Source organism: Rutilus rutilus (assembly GCF_951802725.1).
Source record: "Rutilus rutilus genome assembly, chromosome: 8".
NCBI lineage: Eukaryota > Metazoa > Chordata > Actinopteri > Cypriniformes > Leuciscidae > Rutilus > Rutilus rutilus.
The window spans coordinates 20,543,682-20,561,987 of NC_140222.1; the positions used below are offsets into that span (position 1 = coordinate 20,543,682).

At 39.1% G+C, this 18,306-nt stretch overlaps 1 long non-coding RNA gene across 1 annotated transcript in view; it reads right to left on the reverse strand.

The window, feature by feature from the left end:
• LOC311296012 overlaps window positions 1–18,306 on the reverse strand; it is a 288,024-nt gene that overhangs the window by 63,946 nt on the left and 205,772 nt on the right. The gene's annotated exons all lie outside the window — the stretch shown is intronic.

Here is an 18,306-nt window from a genome sequence, read left to right on the forward strand (position 1 = left end):
CATGCTTACCTATTTTATAAAGACTATGGTTTAATGCTGTATGTCCAATTCTTAGTCTTGAAATAATGATATCTTTCTTCCTATTTCCAAGTCTTTTTCTCTCATTTCCAACATACTCCTGAATCTGAAAAAGTTGTCTTCCAAGACCCATTATTCCATAACTTTTGCCATTTCTTACTTACTTCAAACGCGATCACTCTCTTGAATTCAGCTTTACTTAAAGCTAACTTAATTTCTATTTGTGGATGATGCTTTCTAGCTAGCAAGTCTACTTCCTCAGTCATTTCCATCCACACCCACATGTGCAGGCACCCAGAGGAAATTGACCTCTATCCTTAACTGTCTTATTCTAAACAAACTTTGTAAAACTTCAAATGCTAAGTCTTGTCTAGCTTCAGATTTACCACTAGACTGGTGAGGGCAGACATTGAGTCACTACATATCACAGTTCTTTCTGGTTTAACTTCTTTGATGCACTGTAGAGCGAGTATGATAATAATTCAGTAGTAAACACTGACACATGATCTGATAATCTTTTTGCAATTTTTATTTAAAGTAGGAATATACTGCTGCTGCTGCTCTTTCAGACTCTGGTTCCTTAGACCCATCTGTAAATACCTGTAACACAGAATAATACTCTTGCATATATTGTTGAACTAATAATTCAGTTGGCATTTTCATCTCTGTTTTTTTTATTCTTTCATGAATTTGTAAGTCTATTAGTGGCATAGGGAATAACCAAAGGGGAATTGCTGGAATAGCAACAGAAGGAGCAATTTCATGGTCTTTCAACTCCAAACTGTTAGCCTCCTTCCTCCCAACCAAAGCTTGTTATTTCTTTGTATTCATATTCCCAACAATCTTTCAGAAGTATTCTTCTAACTGGATGGTTTTCCATATGTCCATTTACACCAGACCAGTACCTTAATCGCAACTGAAACCTACGCTGTTCTAGAGGCAATTCTCCCATTTCAACTTGTAATGAAGCCACCGGAGAAGATCTAAATGCACCAGCAGATGTGCAAAGCTTGATTTTGTATTACCTCTACACCTCTTGTATTACTGTATACTACACTACCATAATAATCTATGTTTGACCTAATCACAGCACAATCAAATCAAATCAAATCAAGTATATTTGTATAGCGCTTTTTACAATACAGATTGTATCAAAGCAGCTTCACAGTATTAAAATAAAATAATACAACGAAGTTTGTTTCTAGTGGAATTTATTGATTGATAGAATAAAATGTAATATCCCCAAAATATCCCCAACTGAGCAAGCCAAAGGCAACAGTGGCAAGGAACCGAAAAACTCCATCAAGTGACCTAATGGTGTCCTAAAACTCCATCAGGTGACCTAATGGAGAAAAAAAAAAAAACCTTGGGAGAACCCAGGCTCAGTCGGGGGCCAGTTCTCCTCTGGCATTTATGAACTAGAGGCCGGATTGTAGTTTGAAACTGTGAGATTAACAATATTATATGAATGCCTGGCTGAAAAGATGCGTCTTTAATCTAGTTTTAAACTGGGAGAGTGAGTCCGAGTAACGAACAGTATCAGGAAGGCTATTCCAGAGTTTTGGAGCCAAATGTGAAAATGCTCTCCCTCCTTTGGTTGATCTGGATATCCTAGGTATGACCAAAAGCCTCGAATTTATTGATCTTAAAGAGCGCGATGGATTATAGGGTGATAGAAGATCCGTTAAATAGACTGGAGCTAAGCCGTTTAGGGCTTTATAAGTCAGTAGCAATACCTTATAATTAATACGGAACTTTATAGGTAGCCAATGTAGTGATGATAAAATCGGTGTTATATGATCATATTTTCTTGATCTAGTAAGAACTCTAGCGGCTGCATTTTGGACTAACTGTAGCTTGTTTATTGAGGATGCAGGACAACCGGCTAATAAAGCATTACAGTAATCTAGTCTCGAGGTCATGAATGCATGAACTAACTTTTCTGCATCAGAAACTGATAGCATATTACGTAGCTTAGCAATGTTTCTAAGGTGGAAAAAGGCAGTTTTTGTAACATACGAAATATGATTTTCAAAAGACAGGTTACAATCGAGTATAACACCCAGGTCTTTTACTGTAGAGGATAAAGTAACAGGACATCCTACGATGTCAAAGTTGTATTGTGAGAGGTTCTGTGGGCGGTTTTTTGAACCGATAAGTATTACCTCTGTCTTGTCTGGATTTAATAAAAGAAAATTACGCGTCATCCAATCTTTTATATCTTTAACACACTCTGTCAATTTGGATAAATTAGCGTTTTCATCCGGCCGTGATGAAATATATATTTGAGTGTCATCAGCATAACAATGGAAACTAATTCCATGTTTCCTTATAATATTTCCAAGTGGCATCATATATATTGAGAATAACAGAGGGCCTAACACAGATCCCTGCGGCACTCCATAGTTTACTGGAGTTATGATCGATTTTTCTCCATTTAAATAGACAAAATGGTAGCGGTCAGATAAGTATGATCTAAACCAGCTTAATGCTTGTCCTTGAACACCAGTATAATTTTGTAGTCGATCTAAGAGTTTTGTATGATCTATAGTATCGAACGCAGCACTTAGATCAAGTAAAACTAGTATTGAGATACAGCCTTGGTCAGAAGCTAAGAGTAAATCATTTGTGATTTTAACGAGCGCAGTTTCAGTGCTATGATGCGGCCTGAATCCAGACTGAAACTTTTCATAGATATCATTTTCTTGCAAGAAAGAGCCCAGTTGAGTGGACACAACTTTTTCTAGTATTTTAGACATAAAAGGTAGATTTGAAATGGGTCTATAATTTGCTAGATTATTATGATCTAATTGTGGTTTCTTAATGAGAGGTTTTATAACTGCCAGTTTAAATGTTCTTGGAACATGACCTAAAGATAAAGACGAGTTAATAATATTGAGGAGAGGCTCTTCCACTACAGGTAACACTTCCTTCAGTAGTTTAGTTGGTATAGGATCTAATAAACATGTTGTTGTTTTAGATGAAGTGATAAGTTTATTTAACTCTTTTTGTTCTATAGTTGTAAAGCACTGTAATTGTTCTTGCGGGGGGAAAATTGAGGCTGAATTATAAGGCGCGATTGAGGATTGAACGTTTACAATTGTGGTTCTGATGTTTTCTATTTTCTCAGTGAAGAAGTTCATGAAATCATTACTACTAAACTGTAACGGGATATTTTGTTCGGGTGACGTCTGTTTATTTGTTAGTCTAGCCACGGTGTTAAATAAAAACCTAGGATTGTTTTGGTTGTTTTCTATTAGTTTGCGGAGATGCTCAGCCCTGGCCGCTTTTAGGGCCTTTTTATAACGTGACATACTGTCTTTCCACGCGATTCTAAAGACCTCTAAATTAGTTTGTTTCCATTTACGCTCTAAATTACGGGTTTCTCTCTTTAGAACATGCGTAGTATTATTGTACCATGGTGCTTTAATTTTCTCTGTAACCTTTTTTAATCTAACGGGTGCAACAACATCCAATGTTCTAGAGAGAATGGTGCTCATAGTGCTAGTTAGTTCTTCTAGTTCATCTGTTTGTTTGGGTTCAGGCAGCAGCTGAGACAGATCAGACAGGCAACTCGAGAAATTATCTATGGTGGATGGAAGGATTGTTCTGCCTGGTCGAAAACGCGGCGCCGCATGACATATTACAGCAGTACGTAATATGCAAGTTACCAAGTAATGGTCAGTGACATCATCACTTTGTGGAATGATATCTATATCGATTGGATCGGTTCCATATGATATAATTAAATCGAGTGTATGATTAAGACGATGAGTTGGTCCGGTGACGTTTTGTTTGACCCCAAAGGAATTTAATAAATCTATAAACGCAGCCCCTAACGCATCATTTGGATTATCTATGTGTATGTTAAAATCTCCAACAATTAATGCTTTATCTACATTGACCAATAGATCTGAGAGAAAATCTGCAAACTCTTTTAGGAAATCAGCGTAAGGCCCAGGCGGTCTATACGGTAGCCAAGGCTAGAGATAATATGGATTTTTTTCTAACATCTAAGAGCGTAACATTTAGTACAAGTATTTCAAACGAAATAAACTTATAACCCGTTTTCTGAGTAACATTGAGAATATCTCTATAGACCGCTGCAACACCGCCGCCACGACCAATCAGACGGGGTTCGTGCTTATAGGAGTATCCTAATGGAGTAGACTCATTTAGACCGAAATAATCATTAGGTTTAAGCCAAGTTTCAGTAAGGCAAAGTACATCGAAGCTATTATCCGTGACTATTTCATTTACAATAACTGCCTTAGGTGTGAGTGATCTAATGTTTAGAAGACCTAGCTTTAGAAATTGTTTTTGGTTACTAATAGCAACATTTTCTGGTTTAATAACAATTCGATTTTTTCTAGATCCTGCAGTAGATTTATTATTTGATCTCACTAAACGAGGAATAGACACAGTTTCTATGCAATATTCTACACTATTTATATCAGTTAATTTGGTGCAGCAGAGACTATGATTTGAACTTTTGGTTACTAGTCAAAAGGTATTTAACATTTTGGAGATGTTATCTGACAGAAGATCCGATCCGAATCTGCTTGGGTGTAAGCCATCAGCACGGTAAAGCCTAGGACGCTCCCAAAACAGATTCCAATTAAAGCTGCAAGCAGCATTTATCGGGGTTCAAGCAGTTAAGGCCTTTAAGGCCTTGAAGCACATAAGCATCAAAAGACATTACGTTTTATTTAGCAAACATTTAACAACTGCCGTAATAGATGAAAAAGTCAATTTACAGCCAATACAGGCAGTTTACCATAGGAAATATATGGTTTTAAAGCGTTTTTACAGTTATAGCACCTTTTGCCTGAGTCTTCTTATAGTCTTGCCTGATCTCCACCACTTTTATTAGTAGTACTCAAAGTGTGCCCATATATATGTGTCAAATTTGTTGTAAATATGTAATTTTGATTAGGAGTTTAGACAATTATATTCAGTGGCGTAACTAGCCAACACTGGGCCCTTAAGTAGGATTATCAAGGCGGGCCCCTTGATGACGCAATGTCCGCGAGTAGTCTACCATGAATAGGACAGGATATGATCATACACAGCATATAAGAGATGAGATGATTAACAAAATCAGGAGGAGCCTACGCTCACCAAAAAAAAAACCCAAAAAAACCCACTGGTGACAGCGCACCATAACACATTGTTAGGCCTAGGTCCAAATACATAAAAAAGATGCTCTCTTACATTATAGCGGGATTTTCCGGGCTTTCCTATGTGCAACTGCAAAGTTGTCGATTAGATCAGGATTGTGCGCACGGGCATTCTCAATTGACCCTTCGCAGGGAGTTTGATTGACAGGCGATCTGACTAATCATAATCCGCCATTTTGTCCCACAAAGCAGTCAGGAGAGTTAGTAGATTAACATTGGAGGATTTAAATTTGAAAACCAAAGTGTGCTGACGTCTTAGCACTTTAAAACAACATTCCTTTTATGTTCATTCATGTTTATTTTAATGCTATAAATTAACTAGAAGGAAGAGATGATCGGTTCACGAGCAGCTTTAACTGAGCCTCCCCATACACAAAAGAAATAAATGTAAATATATTTTAAAGTGTCAAAAATATATGTGGCATATATTCCAAATACATTGACGTTGTCCACTTATATTTATCATTTTGAAATATATTCTGAAATATAACAAAAATATATGATGTTAAGTGTGAAATATATTTACATTTATAACATGTAATGTAAAATATATGACAAAATATATGGTCATAAAATGTTTAGCTTGCTAAAGAAGGGTCGAAAATGTATTTTGATCATAGTAATTCCTCTACCTTTTCCCCAATACACAACAGTAGGCTACCATATTTCACTACTGTATTATGACACACAGCTATAATAAATACTGTACTTACTTTTAAATGACTGCAATGTAAAATGACAGATAGTTGCTTTCCTAGGACTATTAGGCCATATTAGGTGGCACGTACCTAAAACTAACTGCAATTATTAGGGGCCAAGCACCGAAGGTGCGGAGGCACCTATTGTATCTGTTCCGTTTCTTATTATTATTAGGGGCCAAGCACCGAAGGTGCGTAGGCACCTATTGTATCTGTTCCCGTTCTTATTATTATTCTTCATTTTTCCGACTGGGAGTCTATGGCAGCCCATAGAACCGATCGCGGGAAAGTTATGAAATTTGGCACACTGATAGAGGAGAGTCTGACCTATCAGCATAGCAAATTTGGAGTTTCCAACTCATTCCCTCTAGCGCCACCAACTGTCCAAAGTTGCACTCATGTTTATGCTAATAACTTTTGAACCACATGGGCTAGAAACAAAATTCCTTTTTTCTCTGATTCCTTAGCTCAAGCCGATTCGATTGCACCCTATGACGTCATTTTCCGTCATGAAAATTTTTCCGCCATTTAGAATTTTCCGAAAAACCTACTTTTTCAAACTCCTCCTAGGCCGTTACTCCGATTTTCACGAAATTTGAACCAGATCATCTCCAGACCATGCCGACAAAAAGTTATGGAATTCAAGTTGATTCTCCAAACCGTTTTCGATAAACCCTCGAACAAATTTTACGTAGCGCTTGCGAAAACAGACACAAGCCTGTATCTCCGCAACGCTTTATCAGATTCAGACCAAAATTGGTACATGTCATCACAAGCATGACCTGAGGCTACATGCTGCGTTTCGGCGCAGCGCCACCTACTGGTCCGGAGATATGAAAAATGGCTATTTTTGCTTATAACTTCTGAACAATTTGTCCAAAAATCATAAGATTGGTCTCGTTAGATTCAGGGCAACATGCCGAGTTGACTGATATCAAATTTTACCATATCGGCCATTTTGGCTGTCGGCCATTTTGAATTTTGTGCTAAAATGCTGTATTTTAAGAACGCATGAACGGATTGTTACGAAACTTGGTATGGGTCATCAGTGTGATGTTCTGAAGGAGCGTGAGAAGTTTCGAAACAGCGCCACCTAGTGATGAAATTTTTTTTCCAAATGCTTATAACTTTGGGTGTGGTCGACTTATTTTCACAAAACTCATCTCATTAGACTCCTGAATCCTTGCCGAGTCCAACGATATCAAACATGCTAGGTTTTGCCTTATGGTTTGTGTAGCGTTGTGATTTAGCGCTTAAAAAACATTTGGCTATATCTTCGAAACCGTTTGTCCGATCGAGACGAAACCACCGTCAGAAGTTTGGAAACATAGGTCGATAGCTACACACCAATGCCCAAATGCGAAAATATTGATGTTTAGGGGTAGTAAATTCCAATCAAAGTCATGTGTCAGTCATTTTTTACGTGTTTTTTCATATAAATGTCTATAACTCTGAAGCGAATTGAGATATTTTCACCAAAATCGACACACATATGTATGGGCTCACTCTGAGGACACATAAAAAAAATGGTGGGACTGAGCCTCTTGGTGGCGCTATAATAGAACAAAACATGAAATTCCCTTTGACTTCAATACAGTTTTGTGAAATAAAATGCTATACTAAACAAATGCATTAGTGTAATATTACGAAACTCAGAATGTGCCATCAGCACCATCCCCTGAAAGTACTCAAAATATTTCGAGACAGCGCCACCTATTGGTCAAAAGTTATAACAAAATTTAGAAAACTGATAATAACTTTTGAATAAATTGGCTTATTGTAATACAACTGGTCTTAATAGATTCCTTGGGTCAAACCGAGAACATAGATACCAAATTTACCTTTTTGGCCGAACTTCCTGTCCGCCATCTTGATTTTCATTCAAAACCTACTTTTTCGAACTCCTCCCAGACCGTTTGTCCGATTTTCACCAAAATCGAGTCGTATCATCTCCAGACCGTGCTGACTAAAAGTTATGGATTTCGTGTCGATTGACGAAACCGTTTTCGTATACCGCAGCAGCAAAGTTGAGGCATGATGCCAAAAGGACTATTCAGGCTTTATCTCTGCAATGCCTTGACATATTGACACCAAACTTTGTTTGTCTCATTGTCACTTCACTCTGACCACATCACATCAGTTTTGTGACCTCGCCACCTATTGGTCAAAAGTGATAATCCATTAAATCATATTTTTAATTACTGTTTATATGATTTTTCAGGCATTTTGCCTAAAATCCTCTTTAAATGTCTTTAATTGCTGATTGTTGCAGTTGATCTGACACTTTCAGCAATGTTGGCATGTCTTGTCGTCTTATTCTGCTTGGCCCCGGTAATGGCTGCTTGCAGCTATATTTATTATTATTAGGGGCCAAGCACCGAAGGTGCGGAGGCACCTATTGTTTTTGTTCCGGTTCTTATTATTATTATTATTATTAGGGGCCAAGCACCGAAGGTGCGGAGGCACCTATTGTTTTTGTTCGCGTTCTTATTATTATTATTATTATTATTATTCTTCTTCCGCCATGGGAGTCTATGGCAGCCCATAGAACCGATTGCGGGAAAGTTATGAAATTTGGCACAATGATAGAGGACAGTCCAAAAAGTCACCATACCAAATTTGGTGTCTTAAAACCAATCCCTCTAGCGCCACCACCTGTCCAAAATTTCACTTTTATTTTGCTAATAACTTTTGAACCGTTTGGCCAATCAACAAAATTCTTTTTTCCTCTGATTCCCGAGCTCATGCCGATTCGATTGCACCCTATGACGTCATTTTCCGGCTTATAAATATGGCCGCCATTTTTAATGGGCTAAAAAAGCTACTTTTTCGAACTCGTCCTAGACGGTTTGTCCGATTTGCACGAAAATTGAACCAGATCATCTTCAGGCAGTGCTGACAAAAAGTTATGGAATTCAAATTGATTCGTCAAACCGTTTTCGAATAACGCTCGAACACATTTTACGTAGCGCTTGCGAAAACAGTCGTAGGGCTGTATCTCCGCAACGCTATATCGGATTCAGACCAAAATTGGTACATGTCATCACAAGCATGACCTGAGGCTACATGCTGCGTTTCGGCGCAGCGCCACCTACTGGTCCGGAGATATGAAAAATGGCTATTTTTGCTTATAACTTCTGAACATTTTGTCCAAAAATCATAAAATTGGTCTCGTTAGATTCAGGGCAACATGCCGAGTCGACTGATATCAAATTTTACCATATCGGCCGTTTTGACTTTCGGCCATTTTGAATTTTGTGCTAAAATGCTGTATTTTAAGAACGCATGAACGGATTGTTACGAAACTCGGTATGGGTCATCAGCACGATGTTCTGAAGGAGCGTGAGAAGTTTTGAAACAGCGCCACCTAGTGGTGAATTTTATTTTTCAAATGCTTATAACTTTGGGTGTGGTCGACTTATTTTCACCAAACTCATCTCATTAGACTCCTGAATCCTTGCCGAGTCCAACGATACCAAATATGCTAGGTTTCGCCTTACGGTTTGTGTAGCGTTGTGATTTAGCCCTTAAAAAACATTAGGCGATATCTTCGAAACCGTTTGTCCGATTGAGACGAAACCACCGTCAGAAGTTTGGAATCATAGCTTGTTAACTAAACGTTAAAGCCCAAATGCGAAAATATTGATGTCTAGAGGTAGTAAATTCCAATTAAAGTCATGTGTCAGTCATTTTTTACGTGTTTTTTCATATAAATGTCTATAACTCCGAAGATAATTGAGATATTTTCACCAAAATTGACACACATATGTATGGGCTCACTCTGAGGACACATACAAAAAATGGTGGGACTGAGCCTCTTGGTGGCGCTATAATAGAACAAAACATGAAATTCCCATTGACTTCCATACAATTTTGTGAAATAAAATGCTATACTAAACAAATGCATTGGTTTAATATTACGAAACTCAGATTGTGTCATCAGCACCATCCCCTGAAGGTACCCAAAATATTTCGAGACAGCGCCACCTAGTGGTCAAAAGTTGTAACAAAATTTCCAAAAAGGCTAATAACTTTTGAATAAATCTGGCTATTGAAATGCTTAATAGATTCCTTGGGTCAAGCCGAGAACATAGATACCAAGTTTTCCTTATTTGGCCAAACTTCCTGTCCGCCATCTTGATTTTCAGTCAAAACCTACTTTTTCAAACTCCTCCTAGACCGTTTGTCCGATTTTCACCAAAATCTAATCGTATCATCTCCAGACCGTGCCGACTAAAAGTTATGGATTTCTTGTCGATAGACGAAACCATTTTCGTATAGCGCAGCAGCAAAGTTGAGGCATGATGCCAATAGCACTATTCAGGCTTTATCTCTGCAATGCCTTGACATATTGACAACAAACTTTGTATGTGACATTGTCACTTCACTCTGACCACATCAGTTTTGTAACTGCGCCACCTACTTGTCGAAAGTGATAATCAATTAAATTATATTTTTAATTACTGTTTCTATGATTTTTCAGCCATTTCGTCTAAAATCCTCTTTAAATGTCTGTAATTGCTCATTGTTGCAGTTGATCTGACACCTTCAGCCATGTCTTGTCGTCTTATTCTGCTTGGCCCCGGTAATGGCTGCTTGCAGCTATATTTATTATTATTATTCTTCTTCTTCTTCCGCCATGGGAGTCTATGGCAGCCCATAGAACCGCTTGCGGGAAAGTTATGAAATTTGGCACAATGATAGAGGACAGTCCAAAAAGTCACCATACCAAATTTGGTGTCTTAAAACCAATCCCTCTAGCGCCACCACCTGTCCAAAGTTTAACTTTTATTTTGCTAATAACTTTTGAAGCGTAAGGCCAATCAACAAAATTCTTTTTTCCTCTGATTCCTGAGCTCATGCTGATTCGATTGCACCCTATGACGTCATTTTCCGGCTTATAAATATGGCCGCCATTTTGAATGTGCTGAAAAAGCTACTTTTTCGAACTCGTCCTAGACGGTTTGTCCGATTTGCACGAAAATTGAACCAGATCATCTTCAGGCAGTGCTGACAAAAAGTTATGGAATTCAAATTGATTCGTCAAACCGTTTTCGATAAATGCTCGAACAAATTTTACGTAGCACCTGCAAAAACAGTCGTAAGGCTGTATCTCTGCAACGGTTTATCGTATTCAGACCAAACTTGGTACATGTCATCACAAGCATGACCTGAGGCTACATACTGCGTTTCGGCGCAGCGCCACCTACTGGTCCGGAGATATGAAAAATGGCTATTTTTGCTTATAACTTCTGAACAATTTGTCCAAAAATCATAAAATTGGTCTCGTTAGATTCAGGGCAACATGCCGAGTCGACTGATATCAAATTTTACCATATCGGCCATTTTGACTGTCGGCCATTTTGAATTTTGTGATAAAATGCTGTATTTTAAGAACGCATGAACGGATTGTTACGAAACTTGGTATGGGTCATCAGCACGATGTTCTGAAGGAGCGTGAGAAGTTTCGAAACAGCGCCACCTAGTGGTCAAAAGTTATAACGACATTTCCAAAAAGGCTAATAACTTTTGAATAAATCTGGCTACTGAAATGCCACTGGTCTTATTAGATTCCTTGGGTCAAGCCGAGAACATAGATACCAAGTTTACCTTATTTGGCCAAACTTCCTGTCCGCCATCTTGATTTTCATTCAAAACCTACTTTTTCAAACTCCTCCTAGACCGTTTGTCCGATTTTCACCAAAATCGAATCGTATCATCTCCAGACCGTGCCGACTAAAAGTTATGGATTTCGTGTGGATAGACCAAACCGTTTTCGTATAGCGCAGCAGCAAAGTTGAGGCATGATGCTAATAGCACTATTCAGGCTTTATCTCTGCAATCCCTTGAAATATTGACACCAAACTTTGTATGTGTCATTGTCACTTCACTCTGACCACATCACATCAGTTTTGTAACTGCGCCACCTATTGGTCGAAAGTGATAATGCATTAAATCATATTTTTATTGACTGTTTCTATGATTTTTCAGCCATTTCGTCTAAAATCCTCTTTAAATGTCTTTAATTGCTCATTGTTGCAGTTGGTCTGACACCTTCAGCCATGTTGGCATATCCTGTCATCTACTTGCGCTTGGCCCCGGTAATGGCTGCTTGCAGCTATATTTATTATTATTATTCTTCCGCCATGGGAGTCTATGGCAGCCCATAGAACCGATTGCGGGAAAGTTGTTTTGGTTTGACATTCTGATAGAGGACCGTCTCAACATTAAATACACCAATTTTGGTGTTTCTAAGTCATTCCCTCTAGCGCCACCACCTGTCCAAAGTTTCACTTTTATTTTGCTAATAACTTTTGAACCGTAAGGCCAATCAGCGAAATTCTTTTTTCCTCTGATTCCTGAGCTCATGGCGATTCGATTGCACCCTATGACGTCATTTGACGTCATAAAAATATGGCCGCCATCTTGAATTTTCAAAAAAAGCTACTTTTTCGAACTCGTCCTAGACGGTTTGTCCGATTTGCACGAAAATTGAACCAGATCATCTTCAGGTAGTGCTGACAAAAAGTTATGGAATTCAAATGGATTCGTCAAACCGTTTTCAATAAACGCACAAATACATTTTACGTAGCGCTAGCAAAAACAGTCGTAAGGCCGTATCTCCGCAACGGTTTATCGTATTCAGACCAAACTTGGTACTTGTACTCACAAGCATGACCTGAGGCTACATGCTGTGTTTCGGCGCAGCGCCACCTACTGGTCCGGAGTTATGAAAAATGGCTATTTTTGCTTATAACTTCTGAACAGTTTGTCCAAAAATCATACAATTGGTCTCGTTAGATTCAGGGCAACATGCCGAGTCGACTGATATCCAATTTGACCATATCGGTCATTTTGGCTGTCGGCCATTTTGAATTTTGTGCTAAAATTCTGTATTTTATGAACGCATGAACAGATTGTTACGAAACGTGGTATGGGTCATCAGCACAATGCCCTGAATGAGCCTGAGAAGTTTCGAAACAGCGCCACCTAGTGGTGAATTTTTTTTTTCAAACGCTTATAACTTTGGGTGTGGTCGACTTATTTTCACGAGACTCATCTAATTAGTATCCTGAAACCTTGCCGAGTCCTACGATACCAAACATGCTAGGTTTCGCCTTACGGTTTGTGTAGCGTTGTGATTTAGCGCTTAAAAAACATTTGGCTATATCTTCGAAACCGATTGTCCGATCGAGACGAAACCTCCGTCAGAAGTTTGGAAACATAGGTCGATAGCTATACGCCAATGCCCAAATGCGAAAATATTGATGTTTAGGGGTAGTAAAATTCAAACAAAGTCTTGTGTCAGTCATTTTTTACGTGTTTTTTCATATAAATGTCTATAACTCTAAAGCAAATTGAGATATTTTCACCAAAACTGACACACATATGTATGGGCTCACTCTGAGGACACGTAAAAAAAATTGTGGGACTGAGCCTCTTGGTGGCGCTATAATAGAACAAAACATGAAATTCCCATTGACTTCAATACAGTTTTGTGATATAAAATGCTATTTTCATTCAAAATCTACTTTTTCGAACTCCTCCCACACCGTTTGTCCGATTTTCACCAAAATCGAATTGTATCATCTCCAGACTGTGCCGACTAAAAGTTATGGATTTCGTGTCAATTGACGAAACCGTTTTCGTATAGCGCAGCAGCAAATTTGAGGCATGATGCTAAAAGCATTATTCAGGCTTTATGTCTGCAATGCCTTGACATATTGACACCAAACTTTGCATGTGTCATTGTCACTTCACTCTGACCACATCACATCAGTTTTGAAACTGCACCACCTATTGGTTGAAAGTGATAATCCATTACAAATTATTTTTAATTATTGTTTCTATGATTTTTCAGCCATTTTGCCTAAAATCCTCTTTAAATGTCTTTAATTGCTCATTGTTGCAGTTGGTCTGACACTTTCAAACATGTCGAAATGTCTTGTCGTCTTATTCTGCTTGGCCCCGGTAATTGCTGCTTGCAGCTATATTTAGATTTATTGTTGTTTTATTGACATCTTTCCTGAAGTCATTTAAATATTGAAAATATGCACAATATTTATGATGCAAGTATAACAATGATACTCCAACAGTGAAGTGCACTTAAACAATAGATAGAACTCAGTGTCTAACACTGCATGCACACACTATTAAATATCTGTATTCAATTCTGTAAAAATAGGTAAAAAAAACCCTCTGCATTCTGTGTGTTGTTTCCTACATAAAATTGTCATTTTAGGCCAATAAAGTCAGTAAAGGGGCAGCTGTGGCCTACTGGTTAGGGCTTTGGGCTTATAATCGAAGGGTTGCCGGTTCGATCACCGACCAGTAGGAATAATGTGGGTGGGTGAAGTTGAGCACTGCTCTCCCATGCCCACATCCATGGCTGAAGTGGTCTATCTAAAAAATAAATTGAAAATGTGTTGTTTGTTTGTGAAAATGTTGACTTTTAAAATTTCTAAATATATTTACATATATTTAACTAAAATATATTTATTGGGCCAATTTCAAATATTTGCATATATTCCAAAAATATATTCAGAAAATATATTTCAAATACATTTCTTTTGTGTATGGGTCGAGTCTACAGCGATCTGTCAGACACATTAAAGAGTCACAAAACGGTTTTTATTGTTTAAATGTCTCTAAAAAATGACTACATTTGAAAGGTGAGACTTTTGGTGCTTTTCCATTACCAGTACCAGCTCAACTCGACTCGACTCGGCTCGCTTTTCGCTCCGTTTTCCATTGCAGATCGTACCTCCACAATAGTACCTGATCGTCATAGTGACGCCGCAGGAAACTGCCGTGACTTAATCTTCTAAGCGAGATACATCCGCTGCCACACACACAGGACAATGGAGGAAATCGAGTGTATGCTGTTTTTGGATGTTTTTGTTTTTGCTGTTTTTTATTCAGGATACTCCGTCTGGCGTGTGCAATGATGACGCAGTGAATAGTGATGATTATCTCTGACCAATCAGCAGTCTGCCGTGTTTTCACGTCACATTTTAGTATCGTCTCAACTCGCTTAGAACCTCGCCGGAGGTGGTACGAAAAAAAGTACCTGGAAGCAGGTACAGGTACAACTTTTACACAGTGGAAAACCAAACAAAGTCGAGTCGAGTCGAGGCGAGCTGGTACTGTGTAGTGGAAAAGCGCCATTTGTTTCATATCAAAAGTACTTGTCTGACAGCGCGCAGTCTCCTCTCTGATCAGCATGTATTTCCATGTATTTTTCACTGCGTGAGAACTTGGTGTGGTGTGAGAGTGGCGTCGCTTGTCAGACATAGCAACAGTAACTAAAGTGGGCGGGTCTTTGCGAATGGTCATTGACAGTATGGACGGGGATTCGCCAGTCCCAATTCAAAACAAATTTTACCACAACCCATCATTGTTCGTTTCAAACATGTGAGAGCATCAAAATGATCCATGGGTGAAATTGGTTGGATTTAATTAATTTTTTTGTCAGTTCCTATCATAATTTTAACATTTTGGCATTATTGTTTAGCTATTTACCTATGTTTTCAAATTTCCTTTGTTTTTTTGTTGTTGTCTCGATCGGACTAACAGCTTTGAAGATAAACACAAATTTTTAAAGCTCTAAATGACACTTACAAAAACCATAAGGTGAAACCTGGCATGTTTGGTATTGTTGGACTCGGCAAGGATTCAGGAGACTTAGGAGGTCACACCTGTGAAAAAACACTGGCTTGAAACTTCTAAGGCTCCTTCAAGGCATTGTGCCAATGACGTATACTGAGTTTTTTTAGATACACCAATGTTCTCATAGACTATCATGGCACCCTGGACAAAGACACTGCGTGCCAATTTTCAGTTGACTAACAGTTGGGTGCGCTTATAGCTATTTTTATGATTTTTTTCACTGTTATAGCGCCACCAAGTGGCCAATTGTCACGATTTTTTTCATGTCAACTCAGATTGAGCTTATGAACATGTGTCCCAAGTTTAGCGAAAATGTCTCTTTCCGCTCACAAGTTATAACCATTTTATAGTGCCACCAAGTGGCCAATTGTCATGATTTTTTTTCACATGACCTCAGAATGAGCTCATGAACATGTGTCCCAAGTTTTGTGAAAATATCTCTTTCCGTTCACAAGTTATAACCATTTTATAGTGCCACCAAGTGGCCAATTGTTGCGATTTTTTTCAAGTGATCTCAGATTGAGCTCAGGAAGATGTATCCCAAGTTCAGCAAAAAAATCTCTTTCCGTTCACAATTTATAACCGTTTCAGTAAAAGTGGCCCTGGTGCCATCAAATATTTTGGTTCCCCTTATCGACCGTTAATTGAAATTTTGAATTTTTTGGATGATTATTGATTGTCAGACTCCAGAGAATATTCTTGCAGTGGTTTGGTTCCGATCGGGCTAAAAACCTAGGAGAAGTTAGCAAAAATAGGTTTTTCAAAAAAATGCAATTTACTCAAAATTGGCGCCTGAAGGGCGAGCAAATCGGAGATAGCCATTTTGTCCGCCTTGAGCCAAGGATTCCAACGATATAAGACACTTGATCCTGGGACAAGCGGTCTAAGAGTTATGAGCGATTTTGAACTTTTGGTTGCTGTAGCGCCACCTATGGGCCATTCGGGGTCATACTCTGATAGGTTGTCCCCAAATTGAGGCCTACCATCTGGCCAGGTTTCAAGTCTCTAGGCCTTACGGTTTGTCCTGCACGATGCGTTTTACGAATCCTTACAATTACAATAGGGTTTCAGCATTTCATGCTTGAACCCCTAATAAGAATGAAGGCTTTTTGCCAGTTATAGCGCCACCTGTGGTCCGATCTCCATGAAACTCTGCATGCTTCCTCACCATGTTCTGACACATATGCTCATCAATTTTGGTGAAGTTCTGAGTTTTCATTTGGGATTTATAGGCTTTTTAGTGTATTTTGCCACGCCCCTTTTCTAAATGACCCTGTTACAGCCACCCAAATGCAAAAGTTCAACTTTTTTTCGATAATTATTGATCTAGAGAGTCCAGAGAATTGTCCTAGACTGGTTTGGTTCCGACCGGGCGAAAAACCAGGGACTAGTTCGCAAAAGTAGGTTTTGGACAAAATCCGACATAGCAGAAAATTTCCCCTGCCTACATCCAAATCGGAGATAGCCATTTTGTCCGCCTTGAGCCAAGGATTCCAACGATATAAGACACTTGATCCTGGGACAAGCGGTCTAAGAGTTATGAGCGATTTTGAACTTTTGGTTGCTGTAGCGCCACCTATGGGCCATTCGGGGTCATACTCTGATAGGTTGTCCCCAAATTGAGGCCTACCATCTGGCCAGGTTTCAAGTCTCTAGGCCTTACGGTTTGTCCTGCACGATGCGTTTTACGAATCCTTACAATTACAATAGGGTTTCAGCATTTCATGCTTGAACCCCTAATAAGAATGAAGGCTTTTTGCCAGTTATAGCGCCACCTGTGGTCCGATCTCCATGAAACTCTGGATGCTTCCTCACCATGTTCTGACACATATGCTCATCAATTTTGGTGAAGTTCTGAGTTTTCATTTGGGATTTATAGGCTTTTTAGTGTATTTTGCCACGCCCCTTTTCTAAATGACCCTGTTACAGCCACCCAAATGCAAAAGTTCAACTTTTTTTCGATAATTATTGATCTAGAGAGTCCAGAGAATTGTCCTAGACTGGTTTGGTTCCGACCGGGCGAAAAACCAGGGACTAGTTCGCAAAAGTAGGTTTTGGACAAAATCCGACATAGCAGAAAATTTCCCCTGCCTACATCCAAATCGGAGATAGCCATTTTGTCCGCCTTGAGCCAAGGATTCCAACGATATAAGACACTTGATCCTGGGACAAGCGGTCTAAGAGTTATGAGCGATTTTGAACTTTTGGTTGCTGTAGCGCCACCTATGGGCCATTCGGGGTCATACTCTGATAGGTTGTCCCCAAATTGAGGCCTACCATCTGGCCAGGTTTCAAGTCTCTAGGCCTTACGGTTTGTCCTGCACGATGCGTTTTACGAATCCTTACAATTACAATAGGGTTTCAGCATTTCATGCTTGAACCCCTAATTATTTACAAAGAGCAGTTTCTGCTCATTGCACCATGATATTAACCATTCATTTAGCGCGAATAATCTACTAAACTTTTCATGACCTAGTCGGTACGTGGGAAGCGGTCCTGACACAATGATCGTTATATCAGGCGATGTGCTGCGTACCGTATCGATCAGATTCCTGAAGTCTTTCTTCAGAACCTCTGTCTGTCGCAGCCTGATGTCGGCCCCTCCCGCGTGCAGGACCACAGTTCCGACGCGCTCGTTCAGAATCTCGGGAACGTGAGCAGCAATTTCAGAAACACGAGCACCAGGAAAGCAGTGACTATGCACCTTACTTTTATTTAACGTAGCTTGTACGTGTCGAACG